Genomic DNA, 16,690 nt, shown 5'->3' with positions numbered 1-16,690 from the left:
AGGGAGTCGATATTGCATTAAGACACAGCCCGGATGAAACTACACCCCGGGACAAGTGAACTAGGGTAAGCTCTTCCCCGAGTAGAACTTTCTATTCAAACCTATATTCTACATTTCAGTGAGTCGTTAACCGAGTAAAAGAACCGTATGTCAATAGCTTGCTGTTTATGTATTCGGCAACTGCATCATTTTATTTTCGATTGTCGCTCTCCGTTGTCGAGAAGAGTCCGGGGTCTTTGTACTGTTCAGCCGGAGAGACAGACAAGTCCATGCATGCATCAAGTTATTGCGGCCAAACAACACTTGATTGAGGCAAAACGGAAGTTTCATTTGTCATGAATTTATTTATTAATCATATGATGAGAACAAAAGGCATTATCAGGCGTGAACTCTAGGCGTGAAGAACTGAAAAATTACTCTTCAATCGCCGGGAATGCAAATTTCAATTACGTTCATTTACTGTGATTTGGAGCTTAACGCAACCAGTCAACAAGTTTACCAAAGCGTGAGAGATCAGTCTATGCATCAATCCATCATCCGTCCATCCATTAAAATACCGACAGTACATACATACATACATACATACATACATACATACATACATACATACATACATACATACATACATACATACATACATACATACATACATACATATTGGTTGAAGCGCGATAAAATGAAGCCCTTGCAAATTCCTCACCTCTTAAAATCACCCGCAGATTGTCGACAGCACTTTAAATCTTTCATTTCTTGTGTCTGATGTGAGATAATCGGATTGTTTAAAACGACTATCACATATAGGGAAGAGAAAACAGCGTTTAGCCATTAAAATGTCATCTCCTGCCTGTAAGCAACTTAGAAGACAAGCATCAATAACAGATAATTGCCTGACATTAATATTCATAATTTTTCGCTATGTTTGTCCAGGGCAAGGACGATGCAACCTTGACTTGAACGAGTTTGATTTTCTCACACCAGACAGATACTGCATTTAAAAAAGCTCACCAGTTTGATGACGCAAATATAAATCAAGTAATATAAATAACACGAGTTAGTGACTAATTTCTTATCAACCATTTGTATCTTTCAAGTTGAACTCCGTGTATAAGAATTGCCCTGTAGGCGGTTAATAGAAGCATGTATGTCGCCTGACATAACCTTTGCGTCAATAAGGAATAGATTAGATACACCGTAGCTGGCGCTATGACAAGACTTTGGCTAGCATTCTCACAATTTTGAATGTTTAACTTGCGGTTCACCCGAGATGATAATACATAAGATATAGCCATTTCCCTTTACATCAGTCTGTCCATCGTAATTGAAACAAGGGGGGGTCAGTCGATGAAAGAGTGTGGAAGGCAATGTGTTATTAGTAGGACACACAACACACGTCAAAACGATAGAGGCCTTGAAATAGCACATCATACAGTCCTCTCTACAATACAATATTTTTATATCATACCAGTATACTGATGGCGCAAATATAGCGATCCGATTGGTAGATACATGTAAACAACTGTGCGATATTCAGGACATAGCACGGGCGAACTGTCAGCTGGAGAAAAAAAAAATATTTTGAAGTTTCACGTGTGAATTTCAATATACTGCTATGATATGAGAGTGATAAACCACCTCAGGAAACTGAAGGGTATACCACTCGGTTCTGACCGATTCATTTATTGCACTCTCTATCTCTCGTGCGTCTACTGTCTCTAGGTGTGGTTTATTGCTTTAATTTCTAATGCGAAGTGATCTTAGCGAGAACGAGGAGAGGTGTCAGGAATTCGAAGACAAAATGGTGGCCAATGAGACTTTCTTTTCTTCGCTGCTGATGTGCAGCGTGCTAGTAAGGTTATCTCTGATTGGTCCATCGTCACTATTCACAGCGACTTAGGGAGTCTATTTGTATTGTTTTAATCATAACGGTAAGATCCAGCTACCCAAATGGATAACAGCTTCTTAGATGCTGCACATTAGCCCTTTCTTCGCTATGTAGATGAAAGCGATCGAGTGTTGACAGGGCACCTTGGATGGAATGTTAGGTGGATGTCACCTCCACTCCGGAAATGTTTGTTTCCCCGTCCGGAAATGCCGGTCAAATATCCAAGTTGTATGTTACGGGGACAAAACAAATATAATCAGTGTCATTCTGGACAAATGGTCAACCTCACAAAGCGTGTAATGCAAGTAAGATAAATATCAGCTGGATGCCACACATATAATGGCATGTTTGCTTTCTCTCCTTTATAATTAAACCTTACAGATTTTCTGTTAAAAGATGTTTAATATTGCCATGAAATACAAAATAATGCATACGCAACTATTACAGCTGGATATATGTCCATAATAACATTTGGGAAGCTGAAACCGCGACGACTGCTCTTGTGAACAAATATCAGAGGTCTGAATAAAGTAGAATAGAATAGAATGGAATAAACAGAAAAGAGAAGCAGAGAGGATTAGATTTGATTTAGATTAGATTAGATTAGATTAGATTAGACTAAATTAAATTAATTTAGATTAGATTAACTTAGATAAGATTAGATTAGATTAGATTAGATTAGATTAGATTGGATTGGATTAGATTAGGTTAGATTAGATTAGATTAGATTAGATAAGGTTAGAGTAGATTAGATTAGATTAGATTAGATTAGATTAGATTAGATAAGGTTAGAGTAGATTAGATTAGATTAGATTAGATTAGATTAGATTAGATTAGATTAGATTAGATTAGATTGCATTGCATTGCATTTCATCAAAGTTTTAGTTCTGAATAGTCCTAGCAAGAGTCATGACAACATTTGTGAGATTCGGTCCGATAGCCTGACGCCTGATGAGTTTAATCCCCGCACGAAAGATACCGTTGATTGGAAACTTGCAATTATCCTCGCCTTCGGATTTGGTACTGTGCATACACCTTCGGCGGCACAACACGTGTGTCGTCGATTATTAAATAAAAACTGCCTTGGGATGTTCCACGTAAATTGGGATGGCTCACTCAATTAACCTGACTGAAAGTGTCTTCCCATACCAATGACAAGGGTCAGACAGACGCCCCGATTGTAATTGGAAAAGATCATACACTGAATCACAAAGGGACGTGACGTTCAAATTTCTCAATTTGATTCTACAGGTTATTAATGATGTCAAAATTTATTAAACTGTTTGGTCGATTTTAAGGTTACGTACTTTGAATAGAAACGTGACGATTGCACAGGTCTTTGCTGTTTTTTCGACGTACTATACAACGTGTGCATGATCCAATTCAACGATACTTTCATCCTTCTAAATTTTATTGACCTGACATGTCGGTGTGAAGTTAAGTTCAGAGTCAAAGTTTCCCATACGGGTGAACAGGTGCAACCAGAAGATTTCTTGACGAAGGCATAAATTGTCTGATTGCCCTTCTAGATATAATCGAGTGTCAAAATTAATTTCCGGCAAATGCCATTTATGTTATATTATTCAGACAATCTCTCCTGTGTTTTCAAATTTGAGTTGATTGCAAAATGACGTTCAATAGATAAAAGCAACAGAAACGAAATTTCGAATTTATAGAAACAGATTAGAAAGTAACAAAATATCAACGCAAGACGTCGACATAAAAATGACAAATATTGTAATTGAGGCAGATTTTCAGCTAGGAAATGGATTTAATTATAGCGCCATCAGCGACGGAATGAGCACTGATTAAAGTCAGAATTCCGGGAACGATGATTGGCTTGCCAATAAGGCCCGCATCACAAAGATTTAAATCTTATGTGTTTTCGGTTTGCAACAGTAATTTAACGTTACTAATATAAGCGTCCCGTAAAAAAGGACTTTACAATTATTTACGTATTATATTTTGTATATTGCATGAATGTTATAGTTATAACATTGAGCCGGCGGCGAAGCGAACAGACTTGCAGCAGACATATCTTGCAAACATACAGTGCGCACATTCATACACTCACGCACATTCTGACACACGCAATACAGGAAACTCCAGAAAGACAGAAGCATTATATACATATATGGTTACATGGATAGGAACATAGATGCAGGTATGCATGTGCATGGCAGACAAAGAGACAGACGATGGGAAGACAGGCAAACAGACAGACAAACAGACAGACAGACAGACAGACAGACAGACAGACAGACAGACAGACAGACAGACAGACAGACAGACAGACAGAAAGCAAAAAAAATTGAGGCAGCACCGCCCGAAGACAATACATGTTTTGTTTGTTGTCTGTTGTCTTGCAACTTATACAAAGCTCACTAAGTATTTTCCTCTTTCTTCTGGCTGTATTTACGATCAGAGAAATATTACCTTAACGTTAATGTCACCCTTAGCATCCACCAATCATTTTAAAGGAAAAATCGTAGCCTGGCTATAGTTTTACTGTAATCTTTACTATTTATTCTTGTCTTTAGGCTTTCGCAATCGGTACCCATGGCACAGTTTCTCGTCGGCGACTTCAATGGGACGGCACCTGACAACCGTCCATCCATATCGATTTTTGCTGCTCTTGTACACACTGTTCGTGACTTTTTTCTCATATATATATATATAGCGACTGGAACAGCGAAGCCACATAAAATCGACGCAATTGCCTAATGCGGGTATGATATGGCGAAACGCAATATTAGTAGTGCTGTATTGCTGTTAACACAAAACTATAAACGGGATATACAAATACGGATCGCAACGGGAAATGTCGTTGCTATTGTGACAATTAACTTAAGGTAGAACGCGCCTATTCGGACTCTCAAACTTTTCCAATTCTTTTCTGATCTACCACTTGTGGGGGTTCGTTTTAAAGCTCTTGGTGTAAGAAAACTTTTCACCGGCTTAGTTTTTCGAAATTCGAAAATTTTATTTTTTCTCTATAGAGTTTACACATGGATGGCGGCCATTTTTAATATCAAATATCGGTAAGTCTCGAGTAATTTGTTTCTCTAGTTCCAAAATTTGCACCATGACCCCCGATTTTTATTCTTGATTTTGAAAGAGAATGGTTGAACGATTCTTTGAGGAAAGGTTGAGCTTAAGTTTAAGTCTTTCACTTTCGAGGCGCATACAACCTTAATGAAGTAAGTTACTTGTCATGCTTGTCCATGGAGCAATGAATAAAGATTAGATAAGGCGGTTGCGCTGTGGCATTTTGTAATACTGACGTGTTTACCCGAAATGTATCATGGCGTTTTAGCATTTTAATCTTTAATTCCAAAATGCTAAGGCCTCAGCCCATTGCATGAAGAAAGAAAACATACATATACTCAGAGAAAAATATATATCAGACAACAAAAGACTATTCTTGAGCTTGTATAAACAATTCTCGTTTCTTAAAGGATTTATGAACAAAAACAGATAGTTTATATTGTACATCCGTTTCTTTACATCTTAACAAAGCAAAGCACTTGTCTTGTGTCGGAAAAACACGAAATTTCTGTGGTATAAAATTGATTCTTTCTAACTCGTACAAAGGACAAAATAATAAAAAGTGACATTCATCTTCTATGATTGTAATACCATTACCTTTACAATATGGACATATTCTGAGATCTATGGGAATAGGTGGTGTACAATGACGGCCAGTTTCAATTGCTAGTTTGTGGCTGGAACAGCGCAATTTCGCCAGATCCGATTTGAATTTCTTTATGTGAATATTTGACAGATATAACTCGGGCTCAAGCATAGATTTGAAACCTTCGTAGCTGCGTAAACGGGAGTGATTATTTATGGAATAAGACCACTCTTGCCTGTAGCAATCTTGTAGTCTAGTGTGAAATAATTTTAAAAAGATGCTAGAGTCGCCGACCTGCTGCTCATACCAAACTACACCAAAACCATAACGAAAAAGTAGTTCCCTTATTTTGGTTGCCCAGGTGACCCTTCCATTAGAATCAAAAGTTCTAATCATTTCGTAACAGGCCTTTGGGTATCGTGAATTTTCCATTTCTATTAATTTCAACCAGTATGCAATGCAACGTTTCATGTATGTACAAGCAAGAGGAAATCTCCCACACTCTCCCAGAAGTACTTCTGTGTTGACACTGGAATTTACACCCAAAATAAATCTACAAAACTTAAATTGTATACGTTCTATTATTGGGGAGTACTCATAACCCCAGATTTCTGAACCGTAGCAAATAATAGGTAAAATACACGTATCAAAAAGTTTAAACGCCTGAAGTAAAGAAAGACCACCTAACTTATTAATAACAATCTGAATCTGGTAGAGGGCTTTGTTTCCTTTCATAACCAAATGTTCTTTCGCCGGTGACCAAGATAAACGTGAGGACAATATGATTCCAAGATAGTTGTAATGCTTAACAACATTGACAGGTGTATTCATATAAAACCACTTCTCGTACCGTTTCAGTATCCCCCCATTTCTAAAAACAATAATTTTTGACTTGCCAAGATTTACAGACATTTTCCAGTGTTTGCAAAATAATTCCAGCTGATTCAATTTTCTTTGTAGTTTTATCGGCAAATCTGTGGCATCGGCCACATCATCTGCATACATGAGGATACTCATATTATTAAAATCATTGTTAACAAATATTCCATCACGGTCGTTCTTGTCTATGTAGGATTCAAGTTATAAATAAACTAAATAGTAAGGGACTGAGCATGCAGCCCTGTCGTGTACCAACCTTACATTGAAAGTATTCTGTAAGTCCACCATTGCATAGAACACATGCTTCAATATTTTCATACATGGATCTGAGGACTTTCAAAATATCACCGTGAACCCTATAAGATATTAATCTGTACCAAAGATATTTATGTGTAACATGATCAAATGCTTTAGAAAAATCAATAAATATACTATATAATCTACCTTTTTTGTGGTAAGTACTTTAGAACTAGACACTGTAAATTAAAAATGTTATCTATTGTGGAATAACCTTTACGAAAACCTAGGCTTCTGTAATGATACCAGCTTCTTTTGTCCAATTTACCAACCGATTATTACGTATTTTAGTGAATATTTTACTCTTGCAAGACAACAAGGAAATGCCACGAAAATTATTCACATCTGTGAAAGCACCTTTTTTGTGTAGTGGGTAGATGATTCCCCTACTCCAAGTACTTGGAAAAGAACCTGTCTTCAAAATAACATTAAATAAATCACAAAGACATTGAAAAAGAACATCGTGACTGTTCTAAAACATTTCATTTATAAGCCCATCAGGGCCCGGCGACTTTTCATTCTTTAAACCATAAATGCATTTACGAATTTCCTCAACTTTAATATTCTCATTTAATCCCAGTGGAGTATTATCTTTACACAACTCACAAGCTGTGTCATGATGAAGTAAGTGTTGAGAAATATTTCTATCAAACTCGGAAGGTACCATATCTGTAGAAATAGTAAACAAATCTTTAAAGTACTTTAACCATGTAGTGGAGCTAATTGTGTTATTTACATAATTTCCTTTGTAACCTTTAAGTTGCTTGACCGTTTCCCAAAATTTGGAGTGGTCGTTCATACTTTCAAACAAGGCATTTCACCGGTTTATTCTATATTCGTCTGCTTTAATTTTACAAATATTTTTAAAGTTTTTCCGAGCATCAATATAATGTTTAAAGTCCCTTTGATTATTAGATTTACGATAGGTGTTCAAACATTTAAATTTCGTCTGTCTTGCAACATCACAGCATTTATCCCACCAAGGTTTGTTATTTTCAATTTTGCGTGTAGCTTTACTGCTTTTTGAAGACACAGCCATGTCAACTCCAGCCCTGGAATAAATCTCTGTTAAAATATTCACGGCATTTTCTATGTTTGATGCGTTCAAATCTCGATAAAAATCGTCAAAATGTTGAGCCGTCTCGGCTTGTAATTTCCATTTAAAATCATCAAGTAAATTAGCTTTCCAACGAAATTTTTTCCAGGGTTGAGTCCGCATGGAATCCTCAACACTATCAGTTTGTAACTCTAGATCACTATGAAAGTGCAAGTAACAACAGACTGGGAAGTGATCTGAAATGTCCAAGGTATCGACAATAAAATCATTTACATATTTAAATAAGCTTGTACTAAGTATTACATAATCAACTGTGCTTGACCCATTGACAGTACAGCAAGTAAAATTTCCATCTTTGTCACCTGGAAATCGTCCATTGGCCATGTGGACATTCTGTTTGTAACATAGTTCAACTAGTGAACGACCAAAGTTATTCACAACTCTATCCCTAGATTTTCTGGGCATTTCAAAGTCATCAATGTCATAGTTAGTTTGAAACAATGAATTATCTTCCTCATTTTCAACAACGTAGTTTATCAAGTCACCAACTCTCGCATTAAAGTCACCCAGTAAGATAAAATCACGACTTTGAACTTATTTCAGTGATATAGTTTTCAAGCCGTACAATGCAAGTTGGTTCACCTTCTCTATAAATTGTTGAACCTTCAGGTGAAATGTACACACCACATAAAACAATATCTCTTAAAGTATGAAAAGCATTTTTATCAATTCATAGAAACACACCATCAACAGACATAGATTCTTTTGACGTAACGATCAATTTCTTTCAAAATAAAAACACAGACACCGTCAGAATTTCTACCCATCTTTTGATGGCGTTTCCTAAAACAGAATAAGATACATGTGATGGTAACCAGTTTGTAAAATCATCATCTGATACTGCCCAGGTTTTTGTAATACAGCATATTGTGAATTTCGAAAAATAGTGTTTTAGTGCAAGATCATAACTGTATTTTTTCAGATTTCTAGCATTCCAAGCTATAATTGAGCGGGACTTTCCGAAAGAAATGCAATGCGAATTTTTGTTTGAAGAATGTATTTCTCTCTGAGAACGATTAACTGTGGGGGCTTGGCCACACCTCTAAATACAAGTTATTTGTTTTTTCATCGAATGCAAATTTTTTTCCCTCGATAACAAGTTTGTCATAAGATAAATGGCAACGTTTGCCTTCTTCTCTTGCTTTGATGAGAAATGGAATGAGTTCTTTTCGGCGTCTTCGGACTTGTGGTGGAAAGTCTTCACCCACGCTTATGTCAGAGTCTCTTGATAAGGTGTTACGGGCCTTTTGTAGTAACTGAGAACGCGTCTTATATGACAAAAAATTCACGATAATCGGTCGAGGGACATCTTTTCCTGTTTTAATATTCAGTCTATGAGCTCTTTCAATTTGAATTTCTTTTTCATCTTCAGCATTTTCCACACCTAGTTTCGTTTTTAATGTTTCTCTTATTGCTTTCTCACAATCATCCCACGTCTCACCTTTTGATTCTTTTACTCCCCTGAACATTCAATTGTTCCGAGATGATTGAGAGCGTTGTCCTGTAACTTCACGTTCCAGTTGTTCGACTCTTCTTTTCAATTTTCTGTTTTCTTCTATCAATTCATCTTGTCTCGACTGAATATCCTTACCTGTTGTTGTAACACTGACGTGTTTACCCGAAATGTAATAGGGCGTATTAGCATTTTGTAATAACTGACTCATTTTGTAATAACGTCTGCAGTATTTTGTCATAAAACAGTCTACGCGTTTTGTAGCAAGGGTGTCACCATTTTGTAGTATTCGCAATTTTTAACAACAGTTCACGCATTTTGCAATAGTTTTAAAAACTGATCCTACTTTTAAAGCATTAACAGATGTTTTATTGACTTTGGAATGGTATTACAAATTGTGTGTTTACTCGGTAAGTGAATACTAAAAGTTGATCGCTCCATGACTTCCATTTGAAATCAGACAGACTTAATTTTTGATAGCTGTCTATCAATATTCTTACTAACTTATCATCCGAGGCAGGTAACGACTAGATTTTAACTGGTTTATTGTCATATATTTGAAACAATCATTGGTATTACACATTCAGTTGATTTATTCCCATGGTTATTCCAATTATCCCTAATTTAAATTGAGGATAACGACGATTGTTTTTGACATATTGCAGACAACCAGCGTTCATCAGGTAGACACTTAGATGAAGTAAAATATACTAACATAAAATAAATTATTTTACATCTGCCTTCGCAAACATTAGAATCACGCTTCCGTAAAAACTGGGTACGGAACGGGCATACGATAATCCCTTTACTTTAATATTTGATGATAAACATTGCGTCATCGAACATATTCAATAAAGGGAAAGCAACTCCACGCATCGCTTATATCTTGGCTGTTTGCGTTTAGTGTTCTGCTGTCTTGTGTATAGAACTGACAAGGCCTGGCGATACACAGCCTCAATCTGCGTGCAAGTGTACAGTCTCTACTCCAGAGTGGAGAGAACGCGTAGTAAGATCCTTTTGACGCTATGTTTCGAAAGTTGCCAAATTTTCTTCATCAGTCGCCTCAAGTTCACCTTCAATGGATAAATTGTGTGAAATAAGTGTTAGTCTATGCATCACTATGTTGTCCCACTTGAAGTTTGTTCTCAGTTTCACTTCGGAAGCTTGGATGTCTAATTTTTGCTCTACTGTGTTCAGGTTAGTGTCCGTATTGTGTTTACTAGTTTGAAAGATAGATATCTTGTCATCAATAATCTTTACGGCCCTGATACGGCTTTTGCGGCCCGAGGTCGTACGGCGGAAGGGCCCGAGCGTGCGAGGGCCCGTACGCCGTACGACCAAGGGCCGCAAAAGCCGTATCAGGGCCGTAAAGGTTTTATCATATACCTTATGAAATGGTAAATATGTAGTTTACATAATATTCAACATTGTTTAGGAGATAAAAATGCGTGCGATATCAAAGATTCATCGCCATTTGTGTAAGTTTTTCAGAAAATACGATGACCGCTTCCCGTCGCGGATTGACATACATAATGACGTCATTTGTTTACCTGCAGAATTCTAGAACGCGCAAAGCAACATCCGTACTGTACGTGACCAACAGAGATCAAGGCTGAAATCGAGGTGTATGGAGGACAAAAGCGTGTTGTCAGTTTCTGGTAATTTTTACTGAACAGGCACGCACTTAGTATACACAGGATTTCACTAGAATTTAGAAATAAAAGCCGATGTCACCTGCACGGCCCCACTGTCGCCACGCGCAACTACGATCTGAGTGAGCAGACGTTTTCCTAATCTCGCGCTGGCTTTGTGTACGAATGGAACGTTTGCAGATAGCAACGCGCGTAGTAACCAGAATCGAAATAGTTCAGAAATGCACGCGATTGCCCATATTTGGGCACCGGGCCGGGGCGTGATACGTAAAAAAAATGCACGGATCTGAGGGCGCTTTCTCCCATAGCTTTACACAGGCACGTGAATGTAGGTATATGATAACAAGTTTTATATCGTACATTTCTCTTATAAGGTTTATGTTTTTTCTCCGAAAAGTCGTCATTTGACTGCCGCAAATTTTGTGTGGTATCTCTGGTTGACAAGTTATTTTTTACGTTTCCTTATTGTATAATCAGTAGTGTACAGTCTGAATGTCATTACGCTTCCTCTATCTAACGGTTTGATTGTTATCTCACCGTTTTCTGATAGTGTTCTCAATGTCAGAATGTCGCCGTGCCTAATCAGTTCTATACACAAGACAGGGAAACATAAATACACACTACCACACATTAAACGCAAACAAACAAGATATGAACGATGCGTGGATTTGCTTTCCCTTTATCCATTATTAAATATTGGTTGAAAAGTGTTTCAGGGAAAGAGCAGAGCTACCTTAGTGTAGTTCCAACTGCCTCGCATTTGGTTTCACAAAAAGGTAAACCGGCTTAATTTTTGTCCGAACAACGCCCGCTGAGGCTGATTTGGTAGAAGTGCGTATCACTTATTCTGAACTGTTCGTTACAGTGTTGAAAGCCTTGATTTGACTCTGGAAATAAGGAAACCAACGCCATTGGACGATTACTTTTACTAACCATTACAAATGTCACTCATAATTGTAGAACTAATACTGGGAATCAGTTGAACTCGGACCCCTTATCTGGCGTTATTATGATAACCTAGAACTGGTAGTGAGATATAATCTCGACATTATTATATGCTATTAATTTTTTACGTATTCAGAAACCACTATTTTATAATTATTACAAAATGTGTGAACTATTGGCACAAAACGCGTTTTATTACAAAGCGCTGATACCCTTATTACAAAGCGCGTAAACAATTTTTCATTGCAAAATGCTGGTACCCTTATTACATTTTGCGTAAGTTGTTACAAAATGCGTCATATTACAAAATGCCGCAGTACAGTGGTCAATGAGCGGATGTAGAAAAAGTGACTCAGATGGATGGATGGATGGACGGACGGACGCGCATTACAATCGTGTTTTACCTTCCACTAGTCCCTACCTGTTAACGTCCCGAAATGAGACTCAATAATTGGCCCTATATTGCCAGCTCACGTCCTCCCCGTCCATCTGTTCAGCCATTGCGATTTTGGGAAGCACCTTGACTGTTATCCTTAAATCTCCGCCTTGCCTGGAAGGATTATATCTGCAAAAATACGTGACTTTTCTCTAATACAGTCATGCAAGAGGTCAGTTAAATGCCATATGCGTATCGTGATCTACCAAGGAGACATGCTTACCCGTGTAAAATATTATATATGTACATCTACATTTGATTTGGTTGCAATGCATTGTGGATGCAACATGATAATCTTTCCTAACGTTTGTGTGACACGAGTAGTCATTCAATGTACCATGCGTGATGTGTAATTGATTTTGTTTTGCTGCATGATCCTATTGGGCGGTAACGCAAACGGAATCATAAACAGACATGCTGATTGGCGTATTTCAAATTCACTTGGATGACATTGCTTTGTAAGGTACAGATTTTTACACCCAAAGCCGCCACCAGTAGTAATCTTTTTTAATGTGCTTGGTTATACTCAAAATGTGCATAAGCGACGACTTTGAAATTTCAACTTTCAAATCTGAATGGAATCAGAGTCGTCAAATTGTCAGCTTTTCTTGTATCTGGTGTCCTTATATACGATTCTCAGATTCAAATATTCAGCATTCAGGCTTGCGCCAACTTTGCTTGGTAAATCAAGTTGACTTTAAAGGGCCAGTAACTCTAACTTTTTATGATTTTTCATATTATTTCAATTGCAAGTTCTTGTTCTACGCCAAAAAGCATGGTGAAATATCGACCATTTGGCTTGTAATTGTAGCACTTATGCGTGTAAAATGCACTGTTATTATTTACATTCGAATTCTCGTCCGGACCAGAATTCGCTGTATTCGTCAACCATTATAGTGCAGTCTACACATGCGCAGGCTGAGTTAACAACCAGTCTGAGAATACTGTGTATCTCAACATGCTTTAAGGAGTAAAAGAAGAAATTATTGTTGACATTAACAACAAAAATAGACGGAAAAAAATCATCAAAATTTAGAGTTATCGGCACTTTAAGAAGTTTTTCACGATTCAAAGAACACTACAGCTTATAGATATAACTGGATTTTCAAATCAGAAATCTTCCCATTTTAATACTGCTTAAGGCGTTATACGTATCGATCCACTATCACCAGTGGTGACTGTGCCTTCAACAGTGCCTTGATTACTTTCTTTTAATAGTTTTTTGTCGCCTTCATCGACTAGTTGTTCTTGCACATTATCGAAGACAGAAATTCTTATGTTTAGTAATACCGCACCAAATTAAATGTTCTATCTTGTTCAATTCATCATCCGGATGTCTTCTTCCTTACGCTTAACTTTTCCATCAATAAGATTGCATAAATGATTGTGGATATATTACTTTGTTAGGAAGATATCAAATATTGTAAACGTCACTTATACTGTGAACATGATATTTCCAATTAACTGCACAATGTGAACACCGTCAGGGGATTTAAGCAGGAGTTTTGGAATAAAATCTAAAAATGGCGACTCAACGTATCATGAGAAAAAGAATTTATCAATTTTATAATAGAGTGATGACCAGAAACCACGCAGATGTTGGCTTATGTAGTGCCCGACAAGCTTGGGCTATGACAACTGTATGGCGCCACCAACGGCGATGGACTACGATTGAACCTCTGTGAAACACAAAGTATGTATATGTGTATGTATGTATGTATGTATGTATGTATGTATGTATGTATGTATGTATTTATTTATTTATATGTGTGTGTGCAATGTCCTCGCGTACATGTAGTATGCATGGATGTGTGTCTGTCCGTCTGTAAGTGATGTTTCGCATGTATAATGTAAAATATGTAGCCCATCTATTTTGCTTTTATATCCATTCAAAATTAGCTTTTTACATTCGGCGCTTCGTCTATTATTTTGCGGTGCGTTGCGGTGCATATAGATATTAATTTGTGTGTCTACCGCCAAGACACTTGTACTCTCTTACCGTGTTGTGTATAGGGGATTTCATGCTGTGATACTGCGAGCAACGCGGCATTTCAAACACACTTGTGTTAACAACTAAGTGCTCCTCGCATGTCAAATCTGGTCAGACGAATCGGAATTTGATGTTATTACATCGCGTGGTGTACGGCGTTACAGTTTAAAGGAGAGTGGTGCTTTTATTTGTTTTCCAACCGGTTCCATTTCAAACGCATGAATGCACGTATCGCAGACACGTCGACGGTAGGTTTTACGCTCACAGTCATTGAGTAGAACTGGACGCCTCTCGAGGTGTTTTCAAGTTCTATGACGCCCGTTAGATCATTGGTTTCAGTCGCCATGATATTGTGTTATAGATTACAAACTTTTGTATGATCTGTGTTTGTAATTAAACACGATACATTGGTATTTTGTGTGATCACCAGTCGACAAAGCCTTCCCTGGTTATCCCTCGCTCGGAGAGATTACCCAAAGAAATGATAAGCGTAAAAAGCATTGATTGAGGCATAACGATGGCAAACTGTACTTTGACGTGCTTTTCCCCAAATTCTATAGTAGACAAAAAGGTATAGATTGATTGACAAGTTCACCACGACACACTTCAAAGCTATGCACAATGCCATTAAAGCAAGTACACGTTGAAGTACCATTGTCAGTTACACAGGCACGGGGGTACTTGTGATCGCAGAAAAAAGATCGAGTGACATCTTGTGCGTGTAAGAACTCCGGTTAAGCTATCCTGGCATGCTGAGCGAGCGAGGGCCGATTCATCCGAGCCGTCGAATAGAAAATGCTACCGAGCTGCGAGAATAAATGAGATGTCACGGGGTCAGGCTTTGTAAAACCCTGAGCAAACAAACTAAAGATGTACCGACGCTGCGAAGTCTTATGTACATGTACATGTACTTTGCGAGGGTCACTGCCTTTGTGTCAATGTGCTTGTAATAAAGACCTAAACGACCTGACAAAAAATCCCATAAATATGAGATAAATCTTTCCTTTTATTTTTGTTATTGAGTACGCTTATTGAACACTGCATTCTTAAATATTACTACTTTAACATCGGAATCCACTCCTAGATGAGTACGCATATATACGAAAGTCCACACGTGAACTGTTATATACTTGAGGTGACATCCGTCAAACGTATAATATTTAGACTCAGAATTTACAACAACGACTAAACATGATGATAAAATTGCGAGCAAAGGAAATTAATCGTTTCTCCGAATCGGCAGTGCCAGACTTTTCATCGCAACGCACTTCATCATCATAATCATCAAAATTTGTAGAGCGTTTAATCTCTCGAATTTGTATCGAAATCGCTCATTTTTGAAACAGTCACAGCGAATATATAGTCGTGCAGAAAATGGGCGAAATGAGGACGGTCAGTAAAGATGTGCTTGCGTGTCATAATACTTTAAAAGGGATTACAATTTTGAAAGAGATCGTTTGATCAGGAGCTAGCAAACTGCTGGACGCGTGATGGTTTCCTGTGTTGCCATGGTATTTGTGCGCTTTCGGCTCAATTCATACCCTTTGAGGAGCGGCTCAATTCATACCCCTTGAGGAGTGTTGATGAAAATATATGATTGCGGATGAACGCATCTGACAAACCTGGGGTTTCAAGTCTAGATGTTGACTACAACGCTAGAATATTTATCACCGATCAGATTATGACCTTTAAAAGACTACGACTTCGACCTATCGGTGAAGATGATCCGAACTGATATAGCTTTTTAATAAAATACTTGCAACTGACCTCGATCAGATCTGGATCGCGCCCAATATGTTTGTGTAGGAACGCTTATTTCCATTAATTTTGCTGACCCTGCAATTTACCGTAATCGTATGTGAGTCATTCTCGGCAAACAATGGGAACTTTATACCTTACGTAATCCGATAGAGTTGAATATTAGGGTTTTTCATAATGATGAATTTTCACGCGACATGAAAACAAATGATTGCACTGTATGTGTGTCCGTCCTTAGAGTGTCGTTGGTGAAAGAGGGGTACTGAATACCAGTCGGCAATTTTTTAAAATTACTCCATTGTTTATTTGTTTCAGAAAATGTCCACTGTGCCAGCGATTATTGTTATAGCATTGAAAAACTTGGATAAAGCAAACTGTGACATTCATTAATTGCAAACAAGATGTTCAAACCTTGATTTATACCTTGGCACTTTAACTAAAGTACGCATGGTTGGCCATCTGTGTTAGATGTAGACTGAATCGCGACATATTACATATTAATCAAGAATTTGTTGGATTTTCGCTACCTCGCCGCCCCTCAGAGTTAATCCGCACTCGCCAGCTCACACGTCGTTATGAATTACAAAGGCATAATTTGATCCAAATCTTTAAGAAGAATTTTTATTCAACTACATCCAATTCTACTT

Source organism: Ptychodera flava, chromosome 20, assembly GCF_041260155.1.
Source record: "Ptychodera flava strain L36383 chromosome 20, AS_Pfla_20210202, whole genome shotgun sequence".
NCBI classification, from domain to species: domain Eukaryota; kingdom Metazoa; phylum Hemichordata; class Enteropneusta; family Ptychoderidae; genus Ptychodera; species Ptychodera flava.
This window is presented reverse-complemented; position numbering follows the sequence as displayed.